General features: G+C 42.2%; 3 pseudogenes; all 3 read left to right on the top strand.

Annotated features, from left to right (window-relative positions):
* The first annotated feature begins 7,379 nt into the window (after positions 1-7,379).
* On the top strand, positions 7,380-9,168 carry LOC149516831 (18S ribosomal RNA; annotated as a pseudogene).
* A 287-nt stretch (positions 9,169-9,455) lies between these two features.
* Positions 9,456-9,611, top strand: LOC149516830 (5.8S ribosomal RNA; annotated as a pseudogene).
* A 229-nt stretch (positions 9,612-9,840) lies between these two features.
* On the top strand, positions 9,841-13,044 carry LOC149516829 (25S ribosomal RNA; annotated as a pseudogene).
* The last annotated feature ends 6,436 nt before the right edge of the window (positions 13,045-19,480 follow it).

Below are 19,480 nucleotides of genomic sequence, written 5' to 3'. Positions count from 1 at the left end.
CATCGTACATCATGTACGCACACCCCCTGACCTTTCCCTAATCACTGGAGCCTTCAATACCATTGGTCAGGTTATCCGATGATGCTCTGATGATTGTGCCCTGGGTAAAAATATATGGCACTAGCACATATACAAGCTCAGTGTCATGGACTAAGCTTTCTCTCAACAAGCAATAGACCGTGCGACACTTGAATGGGCGTTCCCACCCAAGTCAACCTTCAATAGATCGATATCGAACAAATAACCATAAGCCATTGTTAGTCCCAAGCATTCACAATAAGACACAATATATCGAGATCAATTTCAAGCACACACACAAGAAGGCACATTCACATCGAGAAAAAAAACACATCGAGGCAACATTCGAGACATTCAATCGGGTGAATTTTATTATAATCGAGAATCATACATCAAGACTTCCCTCCATCACCACAGCCAGGGGGTACCCTGCATAGCAACCGATGAGACAGCCCAACACTACGCTGCCGGCTCACCCCCTAAAGAGCTTTAGAGATTTTAGAGCTATGCTACCACTAAATGAGGACACTTTTCCTAGCACAAGAGATCTACCCGACCATGGCCCTATACATGGGTGGCTCATGGCAACCTAAGTCCTGGTCATGGCCCTATACAAGGTTGGCTCATGACATCTTCCCCCACTTATTCTATCGACGTCCTCATCGACTTGCTAGCTTAAAATTCTTTAATCTTCCTTTTGAATCTCTGGAGGTCGTGTTCTCTTTCTCAGCTAGTTTTTTCTAGTCCTAATCCCTCCCATTTCACTAAGTATTCCTGAACTAGTCTTTGAGATATCTTGGTTTCCCTGTCGGCTAAGATCTCTTTGACTCGATGCTCTGAGAGTGGCTTTATGGTGATGGTGGCTCTGGTTGGCTCTCTTCGACTAGCATCTGTAGGATCTATAAGAAACATGAAATACTGGGTACACTTTCATCCACTTTGATGGGTCAATTTTGTAAGAAGCATTCCCTACCTTAGAAAGGATCTTCACTGGACCCTCATATTTGTGCACCAGTCTACGATCTCTCTTTTTCAAGAACCTAGTTTGTTCAAAGACTAGTCGAACAAGAACCAAATCACCAACTTGGAATTGTTGAGCCCTGCGACCTTTGTCTGCCCATTTCTTCATCCACTTTGACGCTTTCTCCAGGTAGGGATGTGCAATCTCTGTGTTTTGTTTCCACTCCTTGCCGAGGTTGAAGGCTTTTAGATTCTTTCCTCCATATTGGTCCAAAGAAGTGTGGGGTAGCCTTAGTAATTGTCCGATGACCACCTCAAATGGGCTCTTATTGGTGGAAAAGCTTTTGTTGGAATTAAAATAGAGTTGAGCAACGCCTAATAATGAAGGCTAGTCCTTTTGATTGGCTTGAACAAAGTGCCTTAAGTATTCCTCTTGTGATCTGTTGAACCGTTTCATTTGACCATCGATTTGAGGGTGATAGCTTAAGGAGATGTTGAGTTGGGACCCTAAGATTTTGAAAAGTTCTCTCCAAAAAGACCCCGTGAATCTCAGATCTCTATCGCTGACAATGTTTTGAGGGAAGCCCCAGTATTTACCACATGTTTGAACAATAGTCAAGCAGTGTCCTCCGCTGTACAATACTTGTGAGCGGGAATGAATGTGGCATACTTAGAGAACCGATCAATCACTACCAAAATAGCTCTAAGGTCACCAACCTTGGGTAAGCTTGAAATGAAATTAAAAGAGATGCTTTCCCACAATTTGGCGGGTATCGATAGTGGTTCAAGCATGCCTATAGGTTTCCTCTTTTCAACTTTGTCTTATTGGCAAATGAGGCAAGTCTTCGTATAGTCCATCACATCTTGTCGCATGTGAGGACAATAGTATCCTTGTTTCAATAACACTAAAGTGCGTTGCTAGCCCGGATGTCCGACCCATGGTGTGTCATGACATTCCCTCATCAACATCTGTCTCAGACCTCTTGCTCTCGACAGCAACAATCGAGGCCCCTTGGTCCACGAGACCCCATTTTCTTGCCAGAAGTACCTAGACTTCCCTTATTCCACTAGCTTCAAGATGGCACAAGCTTGCGGGTCCTTCCCTAAATGATCTTCAATCAACTTGTGAATGTCTGTAGTGACTCTACTAATCGCCATTGAGGTAATTCTTCTAAAGGCGATTAAATCTGTTCGCCTGCTCAATGCATCAGCCACTTGATTGGTCTTTCTAGCGGTGTGCTCAAAACAAAAGTCAAACTCCACTAAAAATTCTTGCCAGCTAGCTTGTTTCGTTGTAAGTCTTAGTTGGGTGAAGAAATGGCTAACGACCTCATTGTCTGTCTTCACGACAAAGTGTGAACCCAACAAATAATGTCACCAAGCCCTCAAGAAGTGAACTACCACCAGGAGCTCTTTTTCTTAGGCTGTATATTTCCTCTCAGCTTTGCTTAGCTTGCTACTTTCAAATGCTATTGGGTGATGTTGTTGTAAAAGCACTCCTCCAATAGCAAAATCAAATGCATCCATCTGAACTTCGAAAGGCTTTTCAATATCAGGGAGAGCTAAGATGGGATCCTTCATAATAACATTTTTCAATCCCTCAAAGGCCTCTTGGCACTCACTCGTCCAACACCATTTATACTCCTTCTTCAATAGCTCTGTGAAGGCCATGGTCTTACGAGAGTACCCTTCCATAAACCTTCTATAATAGTTGGCTAGTCCTAAAAATGAGCAGAGTTCACTAACATTCTTCAGTGTTGTCCACTCTTTGATGGCCCTAACTTTTTCCATGTCCATTCGAATGTGGCCACGTTCGATAATATGATCGAGAAAATGGATTTGGGTCTGAGCAAATGCACACTTCTCCTTTTTCACATATAACTGGTGGTCCTGTAACCTTTGAAGCACCTGGCGCAGGTGTTCTTGATGTTCTTCCAAAGTGGAGCTATATACCACTATGTCATCTAAATAGATGACTACAAATTTGTCTAGGTAGTCATCGAACACCTGATTCATCAATGTACAAAATGTGGCAGGAGCATTGGTCAGTCCAAAGGGCATAACAAGAAATTCAAATGCACCATACCGTGTTACACAAGTGGTCTTTGGCTCATCTCCCTCAATGATCCTGACCTGATGGTAGGTAGATCTCAGGTCCAATTTGGAGAAGTACTTGGCCCAGCTCAATTGATCAAACAAATCTGTTATAAGAAGGATGGGATATTTGTTTCTTACGATGACTTTGTTCAGGGCCCTGTAGTCAACACATAATCACAAACTTCCATCATGCTTCTTCTAAAATAGTACTGGCATTTTGAAAGGAGCCTTTGATGGTCTGATGAACCCGACTTGTAGAAGCTCATCTAACTGTTTCCTTAGTTCAACCAACTCTGGCGGGGCCATATGGTAAGGGGTTCTAGCAGGGGGTTTCGCTCTTAGAAAGAGCTCAATTTCATGGTCCACTACTCGTCGAGGGGGTAGAACCTTAGGCAACATCTCTGGCATCACCTCTTCGAATTCTTTCAACATTTTTTTCACGCCATCAGGTATCGGTTCCACTCCTGACCCTTCTTTGTAGATCGGTATAGCCACAAAAGAGGGTTCCCCTCTCGTTACCCCTTTCTTAAACTATAAAGGTAAAATCATTTTCTTCCCACTCTTTGGCAAGATATTGGCTGGGACCACACATGGGTGTTCCCCTAAGAATAACAAGCAGCTAGCGGTGGGGATAGGGATCACCTGAGCCAACATCATGAAGTCCAATCCGAAGACGACATCAAAGTCATCCATGGGGGGAACTGTAAAGTCTACCTTCCCTTCCCATGGCCCCAATTTGGTCGTCACACTCTTGAAGCTTCCACTGATCGCAAAGGCTAGTGAATTGACTGTCTTCATTCGTCTACAGTCTTTGCTAACCTGAAGACCACATTTTTTTGCTTCTTCTGGTGTGATGAAAGTATCGATTGCACCCATATCTACCATGGCCTTGGTGGCTTTCTCATTGATCATTAAGTTCACATACACCAAGCCTCTACTCTACTTTTTCTTTATAGTGTTCAGTTGGGTGTGGAGGGCATTGAGGAACCTTATTGAACCCATCCTGGCTAGCTCCTCTTCAACTTCTTTGACACTCTCTGGCACTTTTATGAACTCTTGAGATGAGGTTCTTAAGGCATTAAGGGCTCCTATGTGTGGGCATTCGACCACTCGATATGGCCCCTTGCAAAGAAAGCAAGCCAGCGATTGCCTAGGCTTGAAAATCACTGCATTGCTTGTCTTAGGTTGGGTGCTCTCTCGACCAAAAGACCTCCTATCTAATCCCCCACCGAAGGGCCATCCAACCTAGTCATCTTTCCTCCACTCCCAAAGTTGAAGCTACTGTCAGTTGATGGAAGATTTTTTTGCTTTGAGGAGCCATCATTATAATCGTGGAGATGTTTAGCTACAGCCATGGCCGTGGCCACGTCTTGCACTTTTTGTCTTTGTAGTTCTGTCCTGGCCCAAGGCTTGAGGCCCTCAAGAAAATAAAACATCTTGTCCTTTTCGAACATGTCTCGAATATCCAACATCAGGGTATAATAGCTCCTTACAAACTCTCGCACTGTTCCTGTTTGCAACAATTCTTGAAGTTTCCTTCGAGCCATATACTGCACATTCTCAGGGAAAAACTGGTTTTTCAGTTCTTGCTTCAGGTCCATCCAAGTCTTAATCGGACAATCGTCATTGACAAACTTAGAGCGCCACCATAGCTTGGCATCCCCTGTCAGGTACATCAATGCCATTGCTACCCTGTCTTCCTTTGAATCCGTGTGTACAGCTCTGAAGTACTGCTTCATCTCAAACAAGAAATTTTCAAGTTCCTTAGCATCCCTTGCCCCCTCATAGCATCGAGGTTCTGGCACCTTGGGCCTTTTTCCCCTTTTCATCGAGCTCGAACCCGATCTAGCCATAACCAATTGTAAGATGCTCACCTGTGCCCTAAGCTCCTCAAACTCCTTTTGGAGAATTTTCAAGGCATTTCTAGCCTCCTCGCTCACATTGTGGAGAGTATCGGACAACTCCCACTGGGTTGTCTCGATCTCTCTCACTCGATCTTTAGTTGCCATATGAGTTTTCATTACGGCCACCGTAACCTCAAGTTCCTCAATTCTCTGTTGATGATTGGGTCCACCACTTGTGGCCATCTCATCCATTTTCTAGCACTTCTCAACTGTGCTCTGATACCACGTGTCACGGACTAAGCTTTCTCTCAACAAGCAATAGACCGTACGGCACTTGAATGGGTGCTTCTACCCAAGTCAACCTTCAATAGATCAATATTTGAACAAATAACCATAAGCCATGGTTAGTCCCAAGCATTCACAATAAGACACAATATATCAAGATCAATCTCAAGCACACACACAACAAGGCACATTCACATCAAGAAAAAGAAAAACACATTGAGGTAACATTTGAGACATTCAGTCGGGTGAATTTTATTATAATTAGGAATCATACATCAGGATTTCCCACCATCACCAGGGCCAAGGGACAACCCTTGGTGCATGGCTTAGGCCGCATAGCAACCGGTGATACAGCCCAACACTACGCTGTCAGCTTACTCCCTAAAGAGCCTTAGAGATTTTAAAGCTATGCTACCACTAACCGTTACAATATTTGAAATGGGGACACTTTTCCTAGCACAAGAGATCTACCCGGCCATGGCCCTATATATGGGTGGCTCATGGTAACCTAACTCCTGGTCATGGCCCGATACAAGGTTGGCTCATGACACCCAGCATGTGTACTGGGGCTCATAATCAAACTTCAGTCAAGGCCTTAACCATCATTAGCACATGCTGGTGTATGTTGTGGGCACATGTCTCGATCATCATCGATACAAGCTGGCTTTTGGTATGGGTACCTACCTCAACCACCAGCACCACAAGCTCACTTTTGGTACGGGCACCTGCCTCGACCACTATTAGCACATGTTGGCCCTTGGTGAAGGCACATGCCTTGATTAACATCGGCATAATCTAGACTTGGTTAGGCACATGCCTTGATTAACATCAATAAATGATGGCCTTTACTGCAGGCACTTACCTCAAACACTATCAATACATGCTAGGCCATAGTGCAGGCACATGCCTCAACCACCATTAGCACCTACAAACCCCTGGTGCATGATATGCCTATTTGAAAAAAGTTTTCCCATTACAAACACTTTAATGTCTACTGCTAGCGTATCTATAAAAGCTCTCATGCTCTTTATGGGGTGGTTGTCTGGACCCCTTCTCACCTTACAAAAGAGTAGGTGTACGTGATGGGCTTGTTATTATGTATATCCATGAAAACATCCTAGGAGCAAAATCTAAGCTGTGTATGCCTTTTAGCTATGTTGTCTAGTGATGGTTGCTTCGGTAACTTGCAAGAGTCCATTACCTTGATTAATTGGCGTGTATGTGAAAAAAGAGCTCAAATATAACAAGCTAAAGCTTGTGTTTATGGCTAATGCTACCTCAAACCCCAGATCAGGTACCTGAATCATGCAATGACTCCCAAGGGTAATGAAAACAATAGCTATGGTTACGGCCAAGTTTGTCTCATATTTGGCAATCTCGTGGTCCTTTCTCATTGACCATAAAAGTTCCTTGGCCTGGCCAAGCCCATGCATACTACTGATGCTACCTAAAACCCTAGAGACAAGTCTTTGAATCAAGCAATGTCCCCTTGGGTGGTGATAGTAGAGTTTGCATGTGTGGTCTTAGCCAAACCAAGTGTTGGGGTTGTTATGCCATTGTTGCTTGTTGGATGGCAAGTGCAATATTATGGCCTTTCTTTGTGTTTTTCCCATGCTAAGTGGTTATGGCATGGCCTCTATGTCATTTTCTCCACTCACTCATCGAGTAATTGATTGGGTGGGTTGTGGATTGAGTGCATGGATATTGTAACCTATACGTAATGGGCATATAAGTGGTCTTATGGTTGTATGTGTTGTAAGCTCCAAGCTCGATGCATCAAACTGTTAACCCATCATCCTTTTCAATCACCCTTATGTGGTTATTGTACCTTATGAGTGCAATCAAGATCCTATGCTACATAGCTAAATTGATGGAAACCAGATGTCTTACCATCCTTCATCCATCTTATGTCTTTAGGGGCTATAAGTTAGACCTTAATTATGCCTCTTATCCCAAGCGTGCCACCTGAACATCCATGGGCACATTGGTGTATTGGCTTTTGATCGTGCTCTTGGATATGAAACATTTTGTGGGTGTGGGCTTTTAGCCCCTATTTGTCTGATGCTATGCATTTTATGTGGTTGACATGCACGATGCTTGTGCTCTATGTTGGCTTTCTTTGTTGTTCAATTGATGCATTAAGGCCCATGCAAGGTCAACATCTCGAATGAATGCTACCTAGTTGATCATGCCAATAGTAATATGCTTGTCTCAAAGATTAAGCCATGCATGTCAAAGTGTGATCTAATTCATATTGTGAAATTGTAAATGGCTCACTAAATCAGTTATGGTTTGTTTGATGGTATCTACTACTTAGATAACCATAGTAATTCTATAGCTAATATTCACAACAAACACCAACTTCTGGAAGGGATGCATTAATTAGATAAAAGGTTGATGTGGGCTTTCCCTGATGCTTTGATGATTCATGATAACTCAACGGATCACACAGCCTTTGTGCTGACAATGCATCATTCAAATTTCTACCTTATCAACTTTTGATGGTAGGATAGTGGCCTATTATGGTGGTGATAGATGATAGAGAATTAGGGTTTGATTCCAAAGAGAGGGCCTAAAAAATGGCTACCACATCCAAGAAAGATAGCAAGTGCACAAATTACCCAATCCTAACATGGGGAGGTAGTGACAATGAATAACAATACTGAGCCTTATGAGTCTACTAATTGGAATGAGTACAATATAATTCCTTGAATGATAATCCATTAGAGGGCAAGTTTGGTGCCAATAGCTACAATAATTCTAGATCCAATAGTGTATATTTAAATGTTGCAATTAAAAAGCTTATAGTTGGAACAAGGGTTGGGTCGTCTAGTTCACCTCATGGTGAGCACTAGTCTACTCATCCCTACTGTCGATGATGCATTCTTGGCCTTAACTTGCTGAGTTGTTCCTCTGGTGCTTTTACTTTGAACAAATTAGAGTGCTCAAAGTAGGCCTACGCTTGTATACATTAGCATAGGATAACATCATAGGATTTTGATCCTATTATGTTGGCCTTCGAGATTAATGTAATGATTAATAGGGATAGTCAAAGGCATTCATATTTCATAGTCAAAGGTGACATTCTTGGATTTATGAAAGACAAACAACTATGAAAGCATTTGCTAAAAATGCTTTCATTAATCAAGAATGAAAGTTTGGGGCTCGAAGATGATCAGATACCAACTTAGTCTTAACCATAAAAGATGTCGACTAGGGATCGATGAATGTTACATTTTGGACTCCACCAACACCTTATTAGAAATCAAAGTCTTTAGGTTCCAAGTGGAGTATGGTTCCAAGACTGAAACTTAAAGGAATTGATGAAAAAGCACCACTATGAGTGGAGCCTGCAGCTTAATTTGAACCAACATGAGGAAACTTACCAGGTCTAAACATAGTAAGGATTAATAGATTTAGAGCTCTTTCTTGATTTTATGGGTGGTGACGCATGGCTATGCTTAGTTGGTGAGTGAATTGTTTGGTTAATTTCATTAACGAATGAGACCTCAGCCTACTAACTAGCTACGTAGAGGTTATCCTTCATGGCCAGCTTCTTAGAAGGACTATGGCCACCTAAGCCAAGGAAGTTTGAGGCAATAATAGGTATATGATGCCCTTAGATGTTCTAGACCACACATGTGCTACACTGATGTATTCAATAAGTCTCTAGCCTTGGTTGATAGGCCTGAGAAATCTTTGACATTTCATTATGCTAAGGATAGATCATTGTAATTATTGGTCTTCTGTGAGGAAATCCTAGTAAGCATGAGTCATCAGCTTATGTTTACCATGCCCCTACCCATTGTACACACTACCCATCACTCTTACTGATTAAATGGTCCAATAAAGTATTCAAATTGTAATTATGTAGATGATTTAATAAGTCCATTGAACCTTATCATTTAAAGGAAAAAGAAGTCATAATAAAGTATTCATAGGTGAACCTACGAAAGGGTCATTGTTGAAAGCCATTCAATGAATGACCCATGAACACATTAACAAAACACTAAGGAGTGAGGGTGCTTCTATGCCTTGAGCCCCTTCTGGCCCCTAAAAGGTGAAATGGTCACTTGTTTCCACCTCCCGGGCAGGTGAAATAATTTGTATCATCACCCATGATTGAATAATGAACCCTTGAAATGAATCACAGTAAGGAACTGAAATGAAAAAAAGACCATATGTCATTGCCATCCTATTCATAGTCGTGCATAGGTGGTATCATGCTATTTTGTCATGAAAAATCAAAATGACTCTTTGTAATGGATATCTTGACTCTCGCATTGATGAAGAACATAGCAAAATGCACTACTTGATGTGAATTGCAAAATCTCATGAACCATCAAGTTTTTGAATGTAAGCTGTACCCCAAACCATTAAGCCATGGGCATGCCTTCCTGGGTGTCATGATCATTACCCCTTCCAACCCCCTACCCATCAAGCTCTAGTTGAGGGGGCAAAAGATGGGCTTTTGTGATGTCATTGGTCATGGTTGGCCTAAAAACAAGTCCTCAGCAACAATAGCACCATGATTGTCAGTGGTAAAGCTCTTGGCATGCCTCATCTCTAATAATGCATGCTTGTTGTCCATCAAGCCCCATAAACCCCTCGTATTACTTAGTCGATGGTTGCATCTTCTCCTTAGGTCAAGCAAGATTACCTGTTGAGTTTAAGTATATCAATAAATGAAGGAAAAAATACTCACCAGGATTCCCTTAGTAACAGCAAGTGAATTGGGAATAGACCAGCTTAAGAATTAGGCTTCCTTGGTGTCAGAATTATAGTCTAGAAAAGTATCCTCAATGATGGATGGAGCCTAAGTCCCTTAGAAAGGGACACTAGAGAGGGTGAGAGCTCCATTGTGCCTAGACCATGTTATAGCATAAGGCACTATCTACAAGTCAGGTTTTTTGGGAATGTAGCCCCAGTTGGGTGATAAATTTTATCCAAGGTTGAATATAGGTGAGAGACTAATAATGAATAAGCATTGTGAGGGAAAGATGAAAAGGACTTTGAAAAAAAAGTCAAAGAGTGCTTGAAATTATCATGAAGAGAGTGGATAGGGGTCGACGATTCACCCTAGTTGGATGTGGAACATTGAGAGCCAATCTATTGATCGACTTAGGGCGTGACTGTGCAGGTTGTGGTGGTGGCCCAAGCCTAGAATTTCAATCTACCCATAGAGACATTGTTGCCACGATCAGGGAATGTAGCACGTGCTATCTCTATGTGCTTCTACTATCAACCTACAAGCTCTCTATTTGACCTATCTTGAAACACAACATAAGAAGTCTAACATGTGTGTGAGTCAATGGGCTAAAAAACCCATAAGGTGCAAGAAAGCTGATTGACAGGATCTCTTATGAGTGCACCATCGATCGACCTTGATCTTCTGACAAAGGTTCAAGTGTGAGCATGCCTGTCAGGACCTGAAAGATAGTGAGCTATGCTTAAGTAGGGCAAAGCTAGAGGAAACTCTATTGGAGGTCCACAATGATACTAATGTGCAAATCATTCATTTGACATAGGTATAGGGGTGAAAGACTAATCAAACTGTCTAGTAGTTGGTTCCCTCCAAAGTTTCCCTCAAGATAGCTAGAGCCCTTAGCATTCCATCTGGTAAAGCCAATGATCAGAGGCATCGAACTTTAAATTGGTAAAGCCAATCAAGCTATTCTCAAACTTTAAATTGGTAGGACAATGCAAATACTTCATGGAGCCACATCATGAAATCGAGAGCTCCAAGTGGGCTTTTTTGGTATGCAAAACTAGTGATGTGGGATGAATGGTAAGCTAGGTTACAGTGCCTAATTATGCACTAATCTAAAACCCATAAAAGGTGTTGGTTAATTAAGATAGCAAGATGGTGGGTATGGAAGTCAAAATCCACTAAAAAGTGTCTAACAACTCATTTACCAAATCAACTAGCCCTACAAATGGATGCCACTTAAGCATGCAACCTATACCCAACTGCAAGGCAAGGGCCAAGCCCTGATGAGTAGAAGGGCATAGTGGTCAACACAAAACTCAAGGTGTGAGCCCAAGTAGAGCTACTACTGGTACAGATCTTGGTGGTAGTAGCAAACATTCAAATGAGAACTCTGAAGGCCAAAGAAGGGAAAGCTTCCAAGTGAACAGCACTTATAATGGGTTAGTCGATCCTAAGAGATTAAGGAAACTTATCCAACAGCACATCTAGTGTGAGCTTTAAAAGGATTCGGGTTAAAATTCCTAAACCAATATGCGATAGTTAAGAACAACATTAGGAAGTCTAGAGACATCAGTAAGGGCCTTATGAAAAGTTATATTTTTTGTTTAATGGCCTGCCCACCCTAGAAATGGCTTAACTAAACATAGAGTCCAGCAACCAGAAGAGCACTGCATGTCTTGTGGTGTTTGATGCACCCTCGATGGCCCTTGAAAATTGGAGGACCAAGTGCCATTAGCACTTGGTCGTACTCATTACCACATCAGATCTCCAAGGTAAATAGCCTTTGCTTAATGGAACAATATAGGAAAAGGAAATCAGCAAAATAGATCTGTAACCTCAGGAAAAAGGATTGGTTTTGAGGGTGAAAGTAGGTCTTCAAGTGCCGATCGAGGCACAGATTGGGAATGGCTCCCTCAAGGGCCTTCTTCAAGCAATGAACAATCAACTCAAAACTGGTACAAACAAGTGAAATCCAATTGTTTAATTTAAATAAAGCATTGTTATGGTCCCTATGGATGCTCACGTAATGTGATTTTTGCCAAGTGCTCTAAATGTCAAAGTATGGAAATTGAACCAAGCTCGAGTAAATAATGGGAGTAACTAAGACTCTTTAACGGTAGCCAAATGCATCATCATCTAATTAGTGGTACACATGAATGGATTAATGAGATTCCCACTATCCAGTGAAACCATAGCCAAGGAAATGGGCTTGGCAGAATTAGCGAGGAAAAAAGACCTTATTAAGTTTGACTCTAGTCAGACTTTCTGAAATAACTTGACAGGTGTAGGATAAGTGGGAGCCCTTAAGTGAAATTGAAATACCACTACTTTTAACATTATTTTACTTATTTTGTGACTCAAAGGTGGAGCATGACCCCTTCTTTTAGACCCAAGGCTAACCTTGGTCGATTGATCTAGGCAAAAGACATTGTTAGGTAGGTAGTTGGTTGGGATGGCACATCTATTAAAAGATAACATAGGCATCCTAAGATAAGCTTAACGAGAATAGAAATCTTATGTGAAACAAAAGGGTAAAAGCTCATTTGATTTTGATTTTTAGTACAAATATGAATAGTGAAATCATGGCCTATCAATTCTTTAGACCTTTAAAATTTAAAGCTAAAGGTATTAGAAAAGTTACCACAAGGATAACTGGCTTGTGGTAGCCAAGCATTCATAGCGGCATCATTTTTTTATCTTTTGATGTCAGCTCTTCCTACATTGTGAAGCAAAATTCATCAAGTGTTGGATTGTTCACCCACCAATAGGGATCATGAGCTAAGTTTAGACTATAATGAGATAGGTTAGTTTTACCCTACTGATGGAAACATTGCAATAATTATTGAACCTCTAACTAGGGGAACCATTGATTTGCATAATTGGTCATCAGGCTTGATTGAAAAGCCAATGGCATAAAGCTACCATGCACTGGATTATGACTAAATGCCTCTAAGTCAGAATTTGGGCCAGAAGCAATGCACGTGCCCAAGTAAATGATAACCAAATGCCCTTCGTATTTGTTATAGGGACGGCCTCACCTTTGGTGCAAGTGTCATGAGACTGGGACTTATGCCAAATGCTTTGTGCAACCTTAGGCTGGACTCCTTCCTTGTATGCCTAAGTTAGCCTATAAACACTCTCAAAGGGTGAGCACTCAAAAGAACATTGAAAGGCACTCTAAAACTAGAAAATGCTAAAGAGTAAGAGATGCTTGGAAATGCTGTAACTTTTATTTACTCAAGTGTTTTCTATACATTAAATGAGGATGGGGGACCCTCTATTTATAGTTGAAGCTCCCATGAATCAATGGCTATGACTGATTCAATCTAATGGCTATGACTGAACATCAAGAGTTCAAATTGTACAGGGAACTATATTCTTATTAGGAGTCTCCAAATCCTTCTAAAAGGTTCTATTTGTTAGGTTTACCTAGGCCTGGTGCTTTTTTGGCTCTATTATGACCTAATGTACCAATACCTATGCTTGGTCTATCTACACCAAGGCCTAGTCCATCTGGGGCTCTTTTAGAAGTGTTAACCTTGGTTTAGGGAGCTTGCACACGTAGTACAAGCAATTCTCTATATCCTTATTGTGAGCTTAGGGCTTGAGTCCTTGTCATTGGTGCCTCTATCTCGAGTGTGCATGCATGGCTGTGACATGAGCTCTTGCCTCATACTCTATCTACACATGCTAGCCTTTAGATTGGTTTTGCTTGTTTGCAATAGATAGCACTTGGCCCTCGGTTTGTGAGAGCAATCGTATCCAACACCATCAACAGATGTTGGCCTGCTATTACCTCAGACACTATCAGCAAATGCTAGCCCCTTAGTTTAGGATGTTGCCTCAGACAGCATTGCCAATGTTGGCACTTGGTAGGGGCACTAGCCTCAACCATTGTTAGCATAAGCGAGCCCTAGGTGTCGGTTGTTACCTTGAACACCTGTTTGGTAGATGTTGGAACTCGGGGTGGGTTGTTGCCTCAAACACCTTATTGGTAGATGCTGGCACTTGGTGTGGCATGTACAGCGTGAGCTTCCTACACAAGGCACTTGTCCACCCCTTGATCGTCATTAGCACCAAATGGCATTCAATGCATGTGTCACAGGCTCTGGTCTTAAGCCACACTTTATGTAGCCATGGATAGGGAATTGACTTTATCTGCCTAAGTCAGCCTACAAAACTCAAGTGCTTAGTATAATTCTAGCTTGTCAAAGATTGTGCTGTAATAATGGGCCATCTAGAAGCCCATAAATTTGATCCTTCCAAGGCTGTGTTCAGGCATACCTATACCTATGTTTGATTAAGTGCCCATGCATCACTCATCAGCATTAGCACCTAGGCCTGGCTCAATTCTACCAAACATGAACACCTTGCCTAAGTCTTTAGAGTCTTGATCACTGCCAATACCATAATTCTAGGCTAGTTCCCCATGGCCTAGGTCTCTAGTAGGGCTCAAGGCTTGATCCCCCTAGCTATCAAACCCTGTCTCACTAGAACTAGAACTACTTCTTGACTCGAAGAGAACCCTTGGCCTAAACCAAATTTCAGACTATGACACATACACATGCCTTGACCACCATTAAGACATGTTAGCCCTTAGTCTCGGCACATGCTAGCCCTTTGTATGGGCAGTTCCCTCAAACACCATCGGCACATGCTGGTCCATGCACCAAGCATGGGTATCTTAAGCCTGAAACACACACCATGTGCACCACAATTGGGTAGAGGTCAGTTCAAGCACATCTTCATATTTTTGCCATGCCAATGCCATTTTTATGGCTTGTTAACTCATTTAAGTGCTCACATGTGCTTACGCCTAGGCCTAGATCAATTCTACCAAACCTGAATACCATGCCTGAGCCTCTAGAGTATTGATCCCTACCTGTACCACTATTCTAGGCTAGTGCCTCATGACCTAGGTCCTTTACAAGCCTCAAGGCCCTTTTCTACTTGAACTAGAATTACTTCTCAACTCGAAGAGAACCTTTGGGCTTGGACCAATGTCATAGGCTACACATTTCTCATTCAAAAACCACATGTCCATGTAGCACTAGGACTACTCTTAGTTAAGGTTCGCCTTACTCGAGTCCATTTCTCTATGGACAAATCATTACCAATTTTTCACGCTGTATACTCATGAGTTCTTCCTTGCTCAAACATTGTTGGGTTGCACGCAACATTCCCAAACTCAATAGGGAAGAACCTAACACCCATTATCTCATCAACCTATGCTTTATAGGAAGGCCCCAAGACCCATCTCGACCCGCAGGCATCAATGTCCTGAGCATTAGCCTTACTTGCTCATAAGGGCACACAGCCCTAGTTCTCATGTTATTATCTCATTTTGGCATGGTGAGAACCTAACACCATGCCTACCCACATTATACGCAAGCTCTCGTGCCTAGAACCTAAAGGCACAACACCAACGCTAGTCAATAGCTAGCCTAAAGCCACAATAGGCTTATATTGTCCCATGAAACTCATATCTTAAGGCCTCAGCCCTTAGCCTCATTCTAGGCTGCCCTTATGCATGATGGACACTCGACATCATGCCTATCCCACCTCAAGGAACTTGAGTGTGCTACCCTATCATAGCACACCTTTATCAATTGGCCACACGGGTCTAGTGGAGTTTTTGCTTGCCAGCCCACTTATCTTTTTGGCTCGATGATGCCCCTCCTACACAAACACTATGTCGTGATCCTTGGTTATTGATCAAACTAGCTCAAGAAGAGGAATTCGAGGGGCATAGTGAATGTTATCGTCTAACCCATGGTTTAACACAAAGGCATGATATGAGGCTCATCGGTCCCAACCATCCTAGGTTTACCATGACTCAAGGAGACATTGTGTCAGACTCATGACTCGATGCTGCCTACTCCCTTAGACAACACATGTGCCTATGAGTAGTTTGCTTCAAACTAGCCAAGCCCCCGTCTGCCCACTAGCCAACAGGGTGGTGGAGAGTTAACACCAGTTGTTCCCCTATAAAGAGCATAAAAGCTTTCCTAGCCATACCACCAAGAACTATAATAATTTCTCAAATGGAGACACTTTTCTCCTCAGCCACCTTAAGGCCTTTCTTCGACCAATTCAGGGCCCAGTAGCCTATCTCTTGGCCACCATAATTTTGGCATTCCGTACATTGCTCCACCAACCCATTTAAGGGTACGCATGCATAGCTCAAATTGATAGCACCTGACTAGCTATCTAGCTCTAAGGTGCCTGCCTATTGGCTAGCACTTGCTCATGCATCTTGGGTCCCAAGTCTCACACTCCCCACACATACTATTAGCAACATGTTTGCGGGCTTACACTACCCATGCATAGCTTTAAGACCATTGTCCCGACCATAAAGCCTTATCCACTGCTCAGTTCAATGTCAGTCATGGCAAAATCGAGACGCACCAGGGCCTAACCATGGCATTTTCCCCTACTTACTATGTTTAATGCCCTCATCAATGCCCAGACCACATCAACTCTCTTGTTAAACATAGTTGACATTTTTCCATATGTCTCTCACTTGTGCTTTCAAAGATCAGGTTGTGATCCCATCAATTGAGGCATCACCTATAGTACTCATTCATTACTAATGTAGAGGGATCATCCCAACTCCACTGGACCTTTGTGCTACCTCAAAGTCTCACCAGTAGACTCTATCTCAATTACACACATGTGCCACTACATGGCTTCTTCCATGATCTCATAATGTTGTGACCTTGAGGCATTATTGTCGATCATGACTATTAGTCGAATGAATGACCACCCACTTTGCCACACATCGATGTGCCCTACTAGATGTGACCCATCGCACCAATTGCATGTCTATAGAACTGACTCTTCAATGTGTCCCTCTTGATATGGTGTTTAGGTCAACCACACTTATGTGGCACCATCCATAATAGACCCTTGTACAGTGGCATTCAAACACATTGGTCATCTCACAACTTGGGTCATTTTAGCCTTTCCAAGGTCACCTTTTTAAGTGTGGTCCTTTGGCCAAACACTCTCATGGCAGCACCTTAATGCTTGCTATCTCAGACTCAAACTCAATGCTAAGATATCTCATAGGCTTCACCACTTTGGCTCAATACCACCAGAAATCACAAGTCTCTGTCACTTTTACTCAAACTCAACTTAGCTCTACACACAACCATATCTCTATAATGGTTCCACAACTCATCTACCTTGACTTTGGCATATCTTATAGGGTATTTCAAAGCCTACACAAAGCTCTAGGATCCACCTATCCATTCGATCACACTGTTCATTAATAGCTTAGTCTTAAGGTTCACCAACTTGATACTCAAGGTCCACTAACCTACTTGGACTCAAGGCCATCCCATAGGCTGTCATGTTTGCTTAATCCCAATTAGCTCAATTTTGAAATGCCTAAACTTGTCCAATCTATTGACCATATGCAAATCGAATGCCAATACCCTTGATTTGCTTAACTTAATTGGTCCGTTGACCAACACAACTCATAAGGCCTTGTCAATTGGCCAATTCTTGCTTACTCATTCCACTAAACTACACATTATCATGGTCTATTGACCACCACATCTCATAAGGCCTTCTTTTTCAACCAACACAAGCATAATCCACTAATTAGCATAATCTTGTGATCCTCTGACCATAAGAACTCATGGTTAGCTGACCATCACAAACTCTTGGCTTCAATCGTTAACCAATTCAAACTCATTTGCCTCTACAGAGTGGCTCCACACTTAAACCCAAAATACTCGACTCGTAACCCCGCTAGGGCACTTGCACCATACAACAAGTGCATGTGTTAGTAACTAATCTTATATATATGACTCAGGTCCCTCAAGACAAAACTTGCTTTGGCCCTTATGGCCTTACTCAACACCATTTCATGGTGTATGCCTTTTTTTGCATTTCATTCTCACCATGGTTTTCCCATCGTAAAGGCATCACATGTTCTTATGTGCTAACACCTTTTGCTAGTTGAGGCTAAAATCCCATGCTCTTTCACTTGGCATCGAAAGGCCTATTTAAAGGCCTTTCACCTAGGCCAATTTTTCACACAGCCCATTTCAATGGCTCATTCTCAAGCCCACATAACCTCTATTTTGCAATCTCACCTCATTAGCTCTCTTGGAGCTTTGCACCACATCAATTTCGTGTTATTATACCCACACTTGGGGCCACTTTAGTCCCACCACTAACCATGCATGGCTCTGATACCTCTTATCATGGGTTATGTGTTCTTTGTACCGAAACCATGATTCGTGCAGCACCAAGACTACTCTTATTCGAAGGTAACTTTTTTCAAGTCTATTTTTCCATGGATAGATTAATGTCGATCCTTCAATCTACATATTCATGAGCTCTTCCTAGCTCAAACCCTATAGTATCGAATGTAACATTCCCAAACTCAATAGGGAGGAACCCAACTCCCATCATCTCATCAGCCTATAATTCTTAGGGTGGTCTCGAGCACCCATCTTTGCTTACAAGCATCAAAGTCCTAAGTACTAACCTACCTTGCTCATAGGGTTGTATAGCCCTAATACTCATGTTATTATTTCATTCTAGCATGGTAAAAGCCCAACACTATGAATGCTTACATCATACATAAGCTCTCGTGCTTAAGACCCAAAGGCACAACATTAATATTGGTTAACAACCAGCCCAAATCCACACTAGGATCATCTTGTCTCATGAAACTCATATCTCGAAGCCTTGACCTTAGCCTCATTCTAGGCTGCCTACACGTATGATGGACACTTAGCATCATGGCTACCCTAACTCAGAGAACTTAGGTGTTCTACCTTATTATGGCACCTTCTATGAATTAGCCACAAGGGTCTAGTAGTGTGCCTACCTGCTAGCCCACTCATCCCTCTGGCATGATGAAGCCTCTTTTACATAAAAACCATCTCAAGATCTTTAGTTACTAATCAAATTAACATAATAAAGGGAAACCAAGAGGCATAGTGAATGCTATCGTCTAACCCCATGGTTTAACATAAAGGCATGATATAAGGCCTACCAGCCCCAATTGTCCCCTAGTTTATCTGACCCAAGGAAACACCATGCCACACTTGTGACTTGATGATGCTCACTTACCTAGACATCACATGTGCCTACGAGTAGCTTACTTTAGACTAGCCAAGCCCCTGCCTGTATGCTAGCCAATAGGGTGGTGGAGAGTTGACACCAGTCATCCCCTTATAAATAGTGCAAGAGCTTTCCTAGCCATCCTACCAAGAACTATAAGAATGTTTGAAATGGGGGACTTTTCTCTTTAACCACCTCAGAGCCTTTCTTTAACCAACTTAAGGCTTAGTGATCGATCTCTTAGTCACCATAATTTTGATATTCCACTTATTGCTCCACCAATCCATTTAAGGGTGCCCGTTCATAGCTTCAACTAATAATAATCGATTGGCTACCTAACTATAAGGCACTTGTCTATTAGCTCATACTTGCTCATGCATCTTAAGGCCTAAGGCTCACATTACTCGTACATACTATCAGTAACATGTTCATGGGTTTACACTACTTGTGCACAGCTTTATAACCATTATCCTCACCATAA

This window comes from Durio zibethinus, chromosome 9 (assembly GCF_047325235.1).
Source record: "Durio zibethinus cultivar Kanyao isolate XHJ-2024 chromosome 9, ASM4732523v1, whole genome shotgun sequence".
Lineage (NCBI taxonomy): Eukaryota > Viridiplantae > Streptophyta > Magnoliopsida > Malvales > Malvaceae > Durio > Durio zibethinus.
The sequence above is the reverse complement of the archived record's forward strand: the minus strand, read 5'-3'. Positions and strand labels throughout refer to the sequence as shown.